The sequence below is a fragment of the Rhincodon typus genome, chromosome 3 (genome assembly GCF_021869965.1).
Source record: "Rhincodon typus isolate 14 chromosome 3, sRhiTyp1.1, whole genome shotgun sequence".
In the NCBI taxonomy this organism is placed as follows: Eukaryota; Metazoa; Chordata; class Chondrichthyes; order Orectolobiformes; family Rhincodontidae; genus Rhincodon; species Rhincodon typus.
Genome location: NC_063334.1, coordinates 121,825,780 through 121,840,738, shown reverse-complemented (window position 1 = coordinate 121,840,738; position 14,959 = coordinate 121,825,780). Strand labels below are relative to the sequence as shown.

At 42.2% G+C, this 14,959-nt stretch overlaps 1 protein-coding gene across 3 annotated transcripts in view; it reads left to right on the top strand.

The window, feature by feature from the left end:
- Positions 1 to 6,511: 6,511 nt before the first annotated feature.
- Positions 6,512 to 14,959, top strand: part of rnf4 (ring finger protein 4) — a 56,267-nt gene continuing 47,819 nt past the window's right edge. The window contains exon 1 of one of the 3 annotated variants that reach the window (XM_048594500.1): positions 6,512 to 6,637. The gene's annotated coding sequence lies outside the window, so the exon portion shown is untranslated. Of the gene's footprint in view, positions 6,716 to 14,959 lie in introns of all 3 variants that reach the window. The other 2 variants (XM_048594513.1, XM_048594505.1) reach the window with 2 other exon arrangements.

The following is a 14,959-nucleotide window of genomic DNA, read 5'->3' as shown; positions in this document are numbered from 1 at the left end:
TCCACAGGCACTTTCACTCTCAATTCCCTCGCCTAAAGGACTAATATTCCTGTATGAATTTTCGGTATCAGTAAACTCTTTTAAAATGGAAGCATCACAGTGAAACTAATCAATGCTCACACAACAAAGATTTTGTGGCACATTCTGTTGGACAAAGCTCATCAAGAGCAGAGTGATGGATGGTTAGCCAGCCCTAACGACAGGTACAAATATTACTCGTAGTAACTCAACCTCTGCCTTGGGTGATAACAACAAACAGAGCAGAGAATAAGCACCTGGACCATGACTTCTGGCTGATCAGCCTCACCCAAAAGGATGTCTTACAGCCACTCATTGCTCCTGGAACCAAGGAGGCAAGACACCATCCTGGAGTCACACTAAATGCCGCAGAAGCGCCTTGTGCCTGTCTGATCCCCTGACTATGGAACCCCCTACCAATATTGCCCTTCCAATCTTTTCCCTCTACCAACTAGCATAGGTAGCCATGGACCTCTGGCTGCAGTCCCCTAAGGAACCATCATCCTCACCAGTTTCCAAACTGGAATGCCAAGTGGCAAGAAGGATATGCTAAGGAGACTCCTGTACTACCTGCCTGCTTCTCCAAAATGGCCTGCTACCTCTGCAAACTTACTTGGACATTCAAATAGATCATGGTCGTTCCATATTGTAACTCCATCTACCCATCTTAGTTCCATAAGCCTTAACGCTCTTACCTCGCAAACTTTAGCAAGAACAACATAAGAATAAGGAACAGGAGTAGGCAATTCAGCCCCTTGAACCTGTTCAACTATTTCACACAATCATGGCTGGTATCATCTACATCATAAACTCCCTTTAACATTTATTTATTAAAAATCTATCTTCTCCTCAAATTTATTCCGTGTCCCAGCATTCACCACACTCTGGAGTAGTGAATTTCACAGACTCATGATCCTTTGAGAGAAATAACTCATCTGTTTTAAAGCCTTAGCCTAAAACCATGATCTCTTATTCTAGATTGTTCCACAAGGGGAAACATCCTCTCTACATCTACTTTGTCAATCCCTTTAGCATTTCATGTACCTCAATTCAATCTCCTTTCATTCTTCTAATCTGTCTTGAGTAGAGGCCAAAATTACTCAACCTCTCCACATAAGATGAGCCTTTCACCTCTGGAATTAATTTCATGAACCTTCTCCAAGCTTCATCCAAAACAACTACATCTTTCTTCAAGTAAGGGGACCAAAATTGTATGCATCTGAGTACTGCATTCTCACCAATGCCTTGTGCAGTTGCAGCAACACTTCCTTACTTTTATACTTCATTCCTTTAGCAACAAATGCCACGTTAAACTCCAACAGCCAGATTTTAGCCCATCCACCCAATCTATTCATGTACATTTATAAATTCCTTATTTCTTCATTGCAATTTACTTTCCCATCTGTTTAATGTTATTTCTATATTGGCAGTACCGTATATCCTTACAAAGTTATTAACATTGATTGTAAATAGTCGGGGCCCTGAGGACTGAACCCTGTTGTAACTCACTAGTTACAGCTTGCCAACCAGACAAAGACCCATTTATCCCAACTCTCTCCTTTCTGTTGGTTAGCCATCCTCGATCAGAACCTAATGTATTACCCCAAACCCGACATGATCTTAATTTGTGTGTTAACCTTTTGTGTGGCACCTCACCACTAATGCCTTGTAAAAGTCTACATATACATCTACAAGAACTTGCATTATCTATATCGCTTGATACATCTTTGAAGAACTGTAGAATGTTGGTCAAACATGATGTACCCTTCATAAAGCCATGTTGACTCTGATGTATTGCATTTTTACATTCTAAATGTCCCATTACTACTTTCTCAAAAATGGATTCCAACTTTTTCTCAATGACAAACGGTATACTAATTGGTCTTTAATTTCCAATTTTCTGCCTCACTGTCTTTTGAATAACTGCTTTACAAACTACCAATCCACAGAATCCAGGAATTTGAAATATTATAACCAATGCATCCATTATCTATGCTGCTACTTCTTTTAAGATCCTAGGATGTAGACCATTAGGCCCTAGGGATTTGCTTGCCTTTAATCCCAATAGTTTGCTCAGTACTTTTCCTTAGTGATTGTGATTGTTCTAAGATCCTCCTTTTCTATAACCTCTGCCTTAACTATTACAGTTGGGATGGTTTCAGTGTTCTCTACCATGAAAACTGAGGCAAAAGATTGACTTAGTGTCTCTGCCCTTTGTGTTTTCCTCGTTATTAACTCCCTAGTCTTATCCATGAAGGGACCAAAATTCACTTTTGCTATCTTTTTATATTCTTAAAGATGACATTGATGTCCTTTTTTTTCTTATTTTGCACTAGTTTTCTTTCATAATTAGCAAACTTAGTTTCAATTTTATGACCCTAACCTCCTCAACATCCTTTATCGTTTGGAAGTTAGTAGAGTATAGGAGGATTAGCATAATTCTAGATTTCCATTACCCTTTGTGTAAAGAAGTGTTTCCTGATATAATTTTAAAAAATCATAGCTAAGCTATTCAGTGATACTGGCCCATTGAACTGGACTCTCCTGACAGACAACTTGTATTCAAGTAGTTCCTTTATTGTAATTAAGCATCCCAAAATAGCTCACAGGTACATTGTCAAACAAAATTTGATGTTGAGACATATACAGAAATATTAGGATAGATGACTTGAGGATGCTTTGAGGAGTATCTTGAAAGTCGAAAAAGAGGCGGAGAGGATAAAGGAGGAAATTTCAGAGCTTCGGGTAATGTTGAACCTGAATAAAACATTAGTTTGACCTCAATTGGTGAATTATGCGCTTTTATTAATGTATTCTTTCATGGCCAGGTGTCCATAAGACATAGGAGCCAAGTTAATATGGAACATTAAATAGTGGGGTTACATTAGTTACCTTCCAATTCACAGGAACTGTTCTACAGAATTGTGAAATATGACCACCAATGCATCCACAATTTCTCAGGCCACTTCCTTAAGTACTTTGGGATAAAGATTATCAGGCTCTGGAGATTTATCAGCATTTAGTCATATCAATTTCCTCAACACCATTTCCCCACTAATACTGATTTCTTTCAATTCTTTCCCCTTACTAGATCCTGTGTTGCCCAACATTTTTGGGATGTTATTTGTGACCTCTTCTGTGAGGACAGATCAAAAATATGTATTTAATTGGTGTTTAATTAAAAAGGACCCGATATTTGTTTTCACCTAATTTAGGCCATTCAGCCCATCTAGTCTACTCCACCATTCAATGAGATCATGGCTAATTTGGTAATCCTCAACTTCACTTTCCTGCCTTTTCCATATAATCCTTGATTCCCTTACGGTTTAAAACAGTATGTCTATCTTAGCCTTGTATGTTCTTAACAATACAGTCTTGACAGTCCGTTGTGGTAAAGAATTCCACAGTACCCTCAGAGAAGAAATTCCTTGTAGCTTTTATGGTTTTAGGAAAACCTCCCTCTTTTATACTCCATTCCCTTTGAAATAATGTTCCATTTGCCTTCCTGGTTACCCAATGAACCTGGATGCCAACTTTTAATGATTCACACATGAGGACTCCTAAATCCATGTGTGCTGTAGCTTTTTGCAGTCTTTCTCAATTTAAATAATATTCAGATCCTCTATTCCTTCTGCCAAAGTGCATAACCTCTTATTTTCATTACACCCTATTCCATTTGCAAAGTTTTTGCCCGTTGACTCAACGTGTTTACATCCTGTCTACCTGCCTATGGTTTATGCCCGTAGTAGGACCATAACTGGAAAACAGTGAACAATATTGGGCTCCTTATTTAAGATAAAATATACTGACATTTGGAGCCACTCTAGAGAAGGTTCAGTAGGTTGGTAGCAGGTATGGAGGAACAAAAACAAAGTTGCTGGAAAAGCTCAGCAGGTCTGGCAGCATCTGTGGAGGAGAAAACAGAGTTAACGTTTCGGGTCCGGTGACCCTTCCTCAGAACTGATGGTGGCTGGGAAAACGTCAGTTTATATGCAGAAAATAGGGAGGTGGGTGGGGTAGGGACTAAACGATAGGATAGAGCCCAAACAGAGAGAAAGACAGTTGGACAGACAAAGGAGTTGCTAACGATCAGGCTAGGAGGGTGAATAGTTGTTAATGGGGACTGTTAGTGACTAACAACAGTGAGTGTGTAATGGCAGGCTATGTGGTAACAAGGCCTGGTGTGTGGGGTGGGGGGCTGGGACATGGGAGAGTTTAGGCCCTAAAATTATTGAACTCGATATTGAGTCCGGAGCGCTGTACCGTCCCCAAGCGGAAAATGAGGTGTTGTTCTTCCAGTTTGCGTTGAGCTTCATTGGAACACTGTAGCAAGCCAGAGACAAAGATGTTGGCCAGGGAGCAAGGTGGTGCATTGAAGTGGCAGGCAACAGGTAGTTCAGGGTCTTTTTTGTGAGCAGAACGTAGATGTTCTGCGAAGCGGTCACGAAGTCTATGATTCGTTTCCCCAATGTAGAGGAGACCACATTGTGAGCAGCGAATGCAGTAGACTAGATACTTGGAAGTGCAGGTGAAGTGTTGCTTCACCTGAAAGGTATGTTTGGGCCCTTGGATACTGAGGAGGAAGAAGGTAAATGGGCAGGTGTTGTTGTGCTTTCTTGACCAAAAATCTTCCTTACTATTCTGTTTTGTCGCCATCACCTGAATAAATTGTTATGATCTCTCTACCTTAATTAGTTTGTACAGTTTTGGATTACTTATGATTTTAGTTAGACCCTCAACATGTGACTTTTATACTTATCATGGTATTCCAGTCATTTGGTTTGTCTCCAGCACCACCTTTTTTTTCAATTTTTTTGTAATTATCTCTCTGTCTCATTTGATCGGATTTGAGGCCATCCCCTTGCTTGTTATTCAGCTGTTGACACTTTATTCACACCATCTAACACTTCAGATCTTCTGCAGCAACTGATTATTTGACATTCCACTCACACGATTTGTGTGGTCTTTTGATCTCTCTGCCCTTGATCTTTCTCCGCCCATAAATTCTGTGTGCTTTTCTCTCACTTCACCTGACAAAGGGGCTACACTCCAAAAGCTTGTGATTTCAAATAAACGTGTTGGACTATAATCTGGTGTTGTGTGACTTCTGACCATAACCTCAGAATTATAGATGGCAAATTTGAAACAGAAATGATGAGGAACAAAAACAGAAGTTGCTGTCAAAGCTCAACAGGTCTGGCAGCATCTGTGAAGAAAAAAATCCCAGTTAACGTTTTGGGTCCGGTGACCCTTCCTCAGAATAAATGAGGAATTTCTCTTCTCAGAGGGTAGTGATCTGTGGAATTCAGCAGAGTGCTGGTGAGGCTGGGTCATTAAGTATATTCAAGATTAGAGCCTTTTGGAGATAGACGGAATTTTAATTAGTATGGGAATCAGGCATTGTCGGGAAAAGGCAGCAAGTGGAGTTGAGGATCATCAGATCAGCCATGATCGCACTGAACGCTGGAGCAGGCTGAACGGTCTATTTCTGCTCTTACATCTTATGGCCCAGCTTGGAAATACATATTTAGAAAAACAAGGGGCAGCGGATACATGGGAACGACTCCAAACCACTCATCATGCCTACTTAGAAATATATTGCTATTCCTTAAGTGTCACTGGGTCAAAATCCTAAAACTTCCCCCGTCCTGAACAGCACTAAGATGCGTCTACAGAACATGGACTGCGGTGGTTCAAAAATACAGCTCGCTACCAGCTTCTCAAAGGCAATATTCCCAGAGGCCCCGCCCACCTGCCGCTGATTGGCTGTCTAACATAGCATTGGGCGTGGTCAACGGTGATGATTGACAGTGTCGGTTGGCTCATGCGCTCCACTGGCTCGCCAGCTTCCCCCCGACAGAGAGGGGGAAGGGGTTTTCAAATACCGGTTGGAGCGTTGCGACTATGAAGAGTCTCTCGGTTCGAACAACACCATCCGCTCATTCTCGCCGACGGAAAGTGGGCGGGTGCACAATTTGAGCGCGTTGGTTACTTCCATGGGTTTTTTTAACTTACCGTCGATCACATGATTGATTGATTCATCTTTACGTACATAACATACAACGAATATAGAAACGTAACGTATATGAACAGCATATTAAAAAAAACCCTTCTCCCATCCTAGCAGAGAAAGATGGAAAATTTCAAAGTGCCGCCGTTTAACGGTCAGAACGCGCACCACGCACCGCCCTCTGGGAGTTATAGTCTTTCCGTGTAGGTCGTTCCGGATAGGTTCATTAAGGAAACCGTCATTCACAAGTTCTGAGGAAGGGTCAGCGGACCCGAAACGTTCGCTGATTTTTTTTTTCCCTTGCCAGACCTGCTGAGCTTTTCCAGTAACTTCTGTTTTCGCTCCGTCATACACTACTATGCCGTGTGACCTCCCTTTGACCCCGCCCTGGATGGATGGGGCCGGGGAACAGACTGTCCAATCGTTGGGCCGCTGCCGTGGAGATGCGATGACAGTCGCCGTGACCACTGACCAATCGACAACGAGGTTTGCACCCCCATCCCACCCCCGTATCATCCAACCGGGAGGCGGGCCGTGGTGAGGTCACGTGGGATGTGGCTTCTCCTTCTGCCGGTATCTGCTATTCACAGCGATTGAAGGCCTTTAATGGTGACTGGATTTTTCCCTTTATCTGCATGGTGACTGGGTCTTCATATGTTTTCATGTATGAGGTTATGTCTCAGAGAGGTACTCACTTTAAGGTGTTGTTCTCCACTTTGTCGTGTGTGTGTGTGTGTTTTGCATGTTTTTTTTTGCTGCCACTCCAGGAAAGGCTTTTCCTGATCTGGTTATTTTCTTAGGCCTCACCAACTACGGTTTATGCACTTGCATGTGATGTCTCTATTCTATGTTTCATGTTTTCCTAACGAGCATTGGATCTGAATGTCTGTTTTGAGGAGATTCATTGTGGTCACTGTAAAATGTAAGACCATAAGAAGTGGGGACAGGAGTAGGCCGTCCTGCTATCCGAGCTTGTTCCACCATTTTAATATTATCATGGCTGATTTGACGTTCCTCTTGTCCACTTTCTGCCCTTTTCCCCATTACCCTTGATTTCCCTACAGATCATGAATCTGTCTAAAACTTTATTGTGCACAAGAACTCTGGCCCCACAACTGTCTGTGATAAGGAGTTCCGAAGACTTTCAAATCTCCTCTAGGCGAAATTCCTCTTCATCTTAGTTTTTAATTGGCACCATTATATTCTGAGACTGTGCCCTTGCATGAGTGCTTTTTTTTTTCTGTCCAGAGTGAGGTCAAGTTTGGGATATTTGGTCTTTATTGTATGGTTGTATTCAAATACCTCTGGTCTGTTCCCATGCCACTTCACACTACTTGTTCATGTTTGATGTTTAAGTTGCATTTCCATTGTAGCTATGAGCAGGAGTGCCACAGAGTCAGAACTCAATGATAATGTATGTAAATAGAACTAAAACTAAAAAATCACGATTTATCTGAAAAATATAGTGCTGGAAGAATTATTGTTTCCATACCTGTAGTATTACCTACAATTTTAGTAACTTGATGGATATGAATCAATTAAGGATTTTTGTTTCATTGTTTGTGTATCTGCATGTCTCCATTTTGTATCCATTGCTGTAACCTTTTCATATAGTATCCTGACCCTCCTTCACCTTCTTGCAATCTCATTGTCCTCTTGTTTCAGGACCTCAAAAGAGTTCCTGCTTTGCTTAGTATTTTAAAATCAGCAGGCTCTTAATTGTACAAGTGTTGAATTATATAACAACTACTTCAGTCTTGCTGAAAAATGACGACGTTTGTTGAAGTTTACCGGCTTACACTTGTCAGGGCATTCACGAGAATAGTAGTTAAAAGAGAACAATGTCTTTATAATTTTTGTGAAAAGTGTCTGGTTTTCAGGTGGCCTCTGATAGAAGGATAGCCATGTAGATTGCATAAATAAATGATGACTGACAGTTCATTTTCAAGGAAAATAAGACAAATAACTGCAGATGCTGGAGATCTGAAACAAAACTGAAGTCACTTAGTAAAACACAGCAGGTCTTGTAGCATCTGTGGGAAGAAAACAGAGTTAACGTTTTGACCCCCAGTAACTCTGACAATGGAAAAACTTTGTTTTTCAAGCAATAGAGGCAGATCATAGCAAACAAGGACGTACAGATTGGGCGCTTAGAGTGAGGTATACGAGGTTACAGCTGCACAGGAGGTGCACAAAGCAAGATCAACATTATTTGTAGTTAGAGATTCATCAGCCCAATAATAGCAGGGAGAAGCTGTTCTTGAACCTGTTGATGCATGTGTTCAAGCTTCTATATTTTCTGTCTGACAGAAGGGGTTGGAAGAGAGCATTGTCAGGGTGGGAGGGGTCTTTGATGTTGGCAGCCTTTCCATGGAATGAGAAGTGTAAATGGAGTGCATAGATGGGAGGTTGGTACTGTGATGGCCTGGGCTGTGCTCATAACTTTGTGTAGTTTTGTATGATCCTGGGCAGAGCAGTTGTCATTCTAGGCCGTTGTGCACCTGGATAGAATGCTTTCTATGGTGCACCAAGCCCTCTACTTCCTTCCTGTATTCTGACTCATCATTGTTTGATGTCCGGCCTATTGCAGTGGTGTTATCAGCAAACTTGTAGATGATGTTCACACAATGAGTACAATAGGGGTCTGATAACACATCTTTGGGGAGCTCCAGTGTTAAGAATAATCGAGGCGGAAGTGCTGTTGTTTGTCTTCACTGATAGTGTGGTTTGTGAATTAGAATTAGAATTAGAATATCCTTTATTGTCATGTGTACTCCATTGCAGAAGTACAGTGAAAAGCTTTAGAATGTCCGTCTCTTATGGCACCATTTTAGGTACAGATACCTAGGTAAAAATCTTGTATACAACAGAGGAATAAAAAGTAGTTGCATTACTTTACAGAGTTTAAAAAATCTTAGAAATAAGACCTCACTAAAGGATTGACATTACAGTAAGGTAAAAAATTTCAAATGAACATCACATTGTAGCAGCTCAATGGAGGGCCTCTGCACGTCTGGCCACCTGCGCCACACCCCAGTCCAAATGCCGTCCCCGCTCTACCGGCACTCAGCTGCTCCAAGGTAAGTTCCACGACTGCCTCCCCCGCGCTGGTCTCTTCCCAGGACTCTCTGCCCACCCACTGCTCCGGTGCTCGCTGCCCATGCCAGCCACTGCTCCAGGATTCACCTCCAGGGCTAAGGGGAAAGAAAAAGGAAAAGAGACAGAGAGAAAAAAAAAGAGGAACATAGAACAGTACAGTACAGTACAGGCCCTTCGGCCCACGATGTGCCGAACTTTTACCCTAAACCTAAGGTCTATCTAAACTTCACCGCTACTTTATACTATCATCAATATGCCTATCTAATAGCCGCTTAAATGCCCCTAATGAGGCCGACTCCACTACCCTCTCCGGCAGTGCATTCCACGCCCCTACCACTCTGAGTAGAGAACCTACCTCTGACGTCTCCCCGATATCTACCTCCTTTCACTTTAAAACTATGCCCCCTCATAATACCTACCTCCACCCTAGGAAAAAGTCTCTGGCTGTCTACTCTATCTGTACCTCTGATCATTTTGTACACCTCTATCAAGTCACCTCTCGTCCTTCGTCGTTCTAAAGAGAAAAGCCCTAGCTCTCTCAACCTTTCCTCGTAAGACTTTCCCTCCATTCCAGGCAACATCCTGGTAAATCTCCTCTGCACCTTTTCCAACGCTTCCACATCTTTCCTGTAATGAGGCGACCAGAACTGGACATAATACTCCAGATGTGGCCGAACCAGGCTTTTGTATAGCTGGAGCATACCTTCACGGCTGTTGAACTCAATCCCTCTATTAATGAAAGCTAACACACCACCTTAACAACTCTATCCACCTGGGTGGCAGCTCTCCGGGAACTGTGGACATGAACCCCAAGATCCCTGTGCTCCTCCACACTGCCAAGAATCTTTCTGTTAACCCTGTATTCTGCTCTCAATTTTGTCCTTCCAAAATGAATCGCCTCTCACTTTTCAGGGTTAAACTCCATCTGCCACTTCTCAGCCCAGCTCTGCATTCTATCAATGTCCCTTTGTAATCTAGAACAGCCCTCCTCACTGTCCACAACGTGACCCACCTTTGTATCGTCCGCGAACTTGCTAATCCACCTTCCACTCCTTCATCCAAATCATTTACAAAAATCACAAATAGAAGAGGACCCAGAACAGATCCTTGTGGTACACCACTCGTAACTGAGCACCATGTTGAATATTTTCCTTCCACCACCACCCTTTGTCTTCCAAGGGTCAGCCAATTCTGAATCGAATCTGCCACATTTCCCCCTATCCCATGCCTCCTTACCTTCTGCATGAGCCTATCATGGGGAACCTTATCAAACACCTTACTTAAATCCATGTATAAAGGAAGAAAGAAAAAGAACAGGCAGAGCAGAGGAGCATCGTACTCTGTTGCTATCTTGGTGTGAGTTAGAATGCTGAGGGCAGAGCTGGGACCGAGGTCTTGGAGTTTTGAGATTAATCTGGTAGGGATTATGGTGTTGAAGGTGGAGCTCTAGTTAATGAGTAGGAGCCTGATGTAAGTGTATTTGTTTTCAACGTCCATCCAGTTAAGTCCCCTCAACGCTTAAACATGTGTCTTGCACTGAAATTTTAAATGTGTGCCCCATCATGCTGTCCTAAATAATCCTGAGTTTGACTGAAAAGCAGGTAATGCAATTGCAGTTTGACTTATTACAGTGCTTGAGAGACAGGATTTCCTTGAGCTGTCAAGGGCATTAAGACAGCCAGGCAGTGGGGGAGTTATAGAAGATTATCTTTGCTAGGTAATTACAGAAATGCATTCAAGAGAGCATTTGGTGATAATTTGGATAGAAATGGTGTGCTGGGATATGGTGGAAAAGGCAGGAGATGTACACTAGGTAATAGAACTAGTGCAGGCTGGTTGGATGAATCACCTCCTGAGTCATAACTATTCCGAGAGGTGTGAAAGAGTAATCATGGACACATTTTATCAAAGCATTTTGTCCTGCACTTGTCAGAGTACCATTTTAAATGGGCAAACCAATATTTATATTGTATTAGAGAAGAATGCTGATTGGTTGTCAGTTGGACTTTGAAAGAAGTGTTACGATGAAAACGTAGCAGTTGAGGCAAGTTTAACTTGTGAATGAGTTGAGACAGACACTTTGTTTATGTGCACATAAACAAAAACAGAAATAGCTGGAGAAACTCAGCAGGTCTGGCAGTATCAGTGGGGAGAAAACAGTGTCAACGTTTTGAGTCCAGTGACTCTTCATCCGAACACTGTCGTCACCGGACTCGACGTTAATCAGCTTTCTTCCTACAGAGGTTGCCAGACCGAATGAGTTTTGCCAGATCTTCAGCATCCACTATTCTTTATTTTGTTTCACTGCATTCAATGAACTTATTTCATACTTGCCTCACAATATGCATTACACACCATTCACAATAAACTGTATCTATTATCTTTCTTTAGCCTGTCTTACAGTGTCATAAAACTTACCTTTGCCAAATCCCAGTTTTAAAATGACCTATAAATGACAAAATTGTGTCCAAGTGTAAATCATCTATCGGTACACATTTTAAAAAATACACCAACTCCCAAATTATACTACTTTTTTTATAAAATTCACTCATAGGATGTAGGCATCACTGGCTGGGCATCATCTATAGCCAAACCCGAGCTGCCTTGTTGAATTGCTGCAGTCCATTTGTTGTCAGTAGACCCATAATGTCATTAGGGAGTGAATTCCAGGGTTTTGACCCAGTGACACAGTGATATTTTTTCCAAGTCAGGATGGTGAATGGCTTGGAGGGGAGTTTGCAAATGGTGGTATTTCCATGGATCTGCTGCCCATGTTCTTCCAGAGGGTCGTGGTCATGGGTTTGGAAGGGGCCAATTAAGGAGCCTTGGTGAACACTTCCAGTCCAAGCAACATCCATCAACTGATTAATCTTTTGTTTCTCATTCATAAGATAGGGGAGCAGAAGTAGGCTATTCAGCCCATTGAGTCTGTTGCCCATTCAGTGGGATCATGGCTGATTTGACAAAGATGCTGGAAGCCTGAAATCAAAACAAAGCACTGGAGAAACTCGGGAGGTCTGTCAGCATCTGTAGAAAGAAAAACTTAACATTTTGAGTCCAGTGACCCTTTGCCAGACAGATCTGATAACCCTCAACTCCACTTTCCACCTTTTTCCTACAAACCCTTGCCTCCCTCATTGATTAAAAGTAACTGTCTCAGCTTTGAATATGCTTATTGATCCAGCCTCAGCAGCTGTTTACAGTAATGAATTTCACAGATCCACAACCCTCAGAAGAAATTCCTCCTAATCTGTCTTAAATGTGTGACGCTTTGTTCTGAGATGATGTCCTCTGGTCCTAGACTCCCCAACAAGGGGAAATAACCTTTCTGCCTCTACCCTGTCAAGTCCTGTAAGAATCTGGTTTATTTCAATACAGTCATCTCTTATTCTTCTGTTTTCCAACAAGTACAGGCCCAGTCTACTCAACCTCTCTTCCATGACACTTTCCAAACCTGGTATCAGTCTGAGTCTTCCCTGTTTCCAACGCCAGTATATCTTCCCTTAAATGAGGGGCCAAAAACTGTCAAGCGGTGGTCTGACTCAGTCCTTGTATAGCTTTAACAAAACCTACCTTTTTTGTATTCCATTCCATTTGAAATAAAGGCCAACATTAATTACCCACTGAATTTGGATGCTACCTTTCTGTAATTCATGGACGTGGACTTCTAAATCCCGTTGTTCTAAAGCTTTCTAAATTTGACGTTGTGCTGAGAAAGCTTTTAGAAATGATAATCTAGTATAAAATGTCTCCATTACTTGGAGAAGTGTAGATTACTTTGCTAAGAGACCATTCATACTCCACTTATTTTGTTTTAAAATGCAGTCACAAAGGATTGGTGAGGGTAATGCAGTTAATATGGGCTTCTATCATGGTCTTTTACGTGTAATACAATCAACTTCCCAGCAAAGTTGAAGCTCATTAAATAAAAATGGAATGGCAGCATGTATATGAAGTTGGTTGAGTGACAGGGAACAGTAAAGGAAAACTGAAAAGTGGCACGTAACGGAGTTTCCCAAAGATCTTAAGTATGAGGACCAGTTTTTTTTTTGATCAACATATAAGAACCTTGATTTGGGTGTGCAGGGTACAGTTTCAATATGACACAAAACTTGGCAATATTGTGATTTCTGGGGAGGTTGGTGACAGACTTCAAGAAGATGCGGACAGGCTGGTGAATTGGATATGTAGCTGAATAGGAGACTGTTCTTGATTTTGTTATTTTGCCTCAATCATGAATGGAGGTTCATCAATAGACCTGTGAATTCGTGTGTATAAGCTTTTTAAGGTGGCAGGTTAAGAAAGTGATTTGAAAAAGCAGGCAGAGCACTTATCTTAATAAGCAGATACATTAAGTATAAAAGCAGAGGTTACTATGAACCACTTGTAATAAATGCTGATTCAACTTCAACTGCCAAAGGTATGCAACTCTGGGAACGATACCATAGAATGGATGTGAAAGCATTGAAGATGGTGCTGAAAAGGAATGTTTCCAGGGTTGAACATAGAACAGTACAGCACAGTACAGGCCCTTCAGCCCACGATGTTGTACTGCCCTATTATCCTCCTAAGATCAAACTATCCCGCATATCCTACATTTTACTATTTTCCATGTGCCTATCCAAGAGTCTCTTAAAAATCTCTAAAGTATCTGACTCCGCCACCACTGCTGGCAGCGCATTCCACGCATCCACCACTCTCTGTGTGAAGAACCTACCTCTGACATCTCCCCTATACCTTCTTCCAATCACCTTAAAATATGCCCCCTCATAATAGACATTTCCGCCCTGGGAAAAAGTCTGTCTATCCATTCTACCTATGCCTCTCATCATCTTATAAATCTCTATCAACTCACCTCTCGTCCATCTTCGTTCCAATGAGAAAAGCCCTAGCTCCCTCAACCTTTCCTCATAAGACCTGCCCTCCAGTCCAGGCAGCATGCTGGTAAATCTGCTCTGCACCCTCTCTAAAACCTCCACATCCTGGAAGCAATCCTTGAGGAATTTCAATTATATTACAAGGTTGGAAAAGCCGTCTTTGGAGAAAATAAGGTTGAATAGACATTCTGCAGAGGTTTTCAAAGTCATGGTAGATCCGGATGGGAGGATTTGCTCCTATTGGCAATAGAATTGAGAGCCAAAGAGCACAGGTTGAGGGTGACTCGCAAAAGAAGAAAAGGCAGCATGGGGAAAAAGGTTATTTTTAAGGCATTGAGTGTTTAGGATCTGGGGTGCACTGTCTGAGTCTGAAGGTAATTCAGTCACAGCTATCAAGAAGAGAATTGAATATTTATCTGAAGCAGGAAAATTTGCAGAGCTGCGGGGAAAAGGTAGGGTATTTGGATTAGCTATATTGCTCTTGTCACAGATGTGACTGGCTAAATGCCTGTCATTGGTGCTGTAATGTATGATTGTGATTTTTGTTGTGATCTTGTGTTAATTTTAATATCTTGGGTTTATTTTTATTAACTCTTTAATGGCCAAGTGAAACACTTTATCCGCTCCACACTCCCCTCCAGCCCCACCACACCCGGCACTTTTCCCTGCAACCGCAGGAAGTGCTACACTTGCCCCCATCCCAGGCCCCAAGAAGACTTTGCACATCAAGCAGATGTTCACCTGCACATCTGCCAATGTGGTATACTGCGTCCGCTGTACCCATTGTGGCCTCCTCTACATCGGGGAAACCAAGTGGAGGCTCGGGGACCGCTTTCCAGAACACCTACGCTCGGTTCGCAATAAACAACTGCACCTCCCAGTCGCGAACCATTTCAACTCCCCCCTCCCATTCCTCAGACGACATGTCCATCCTGGGCCTCCTGCAGTGCCACAA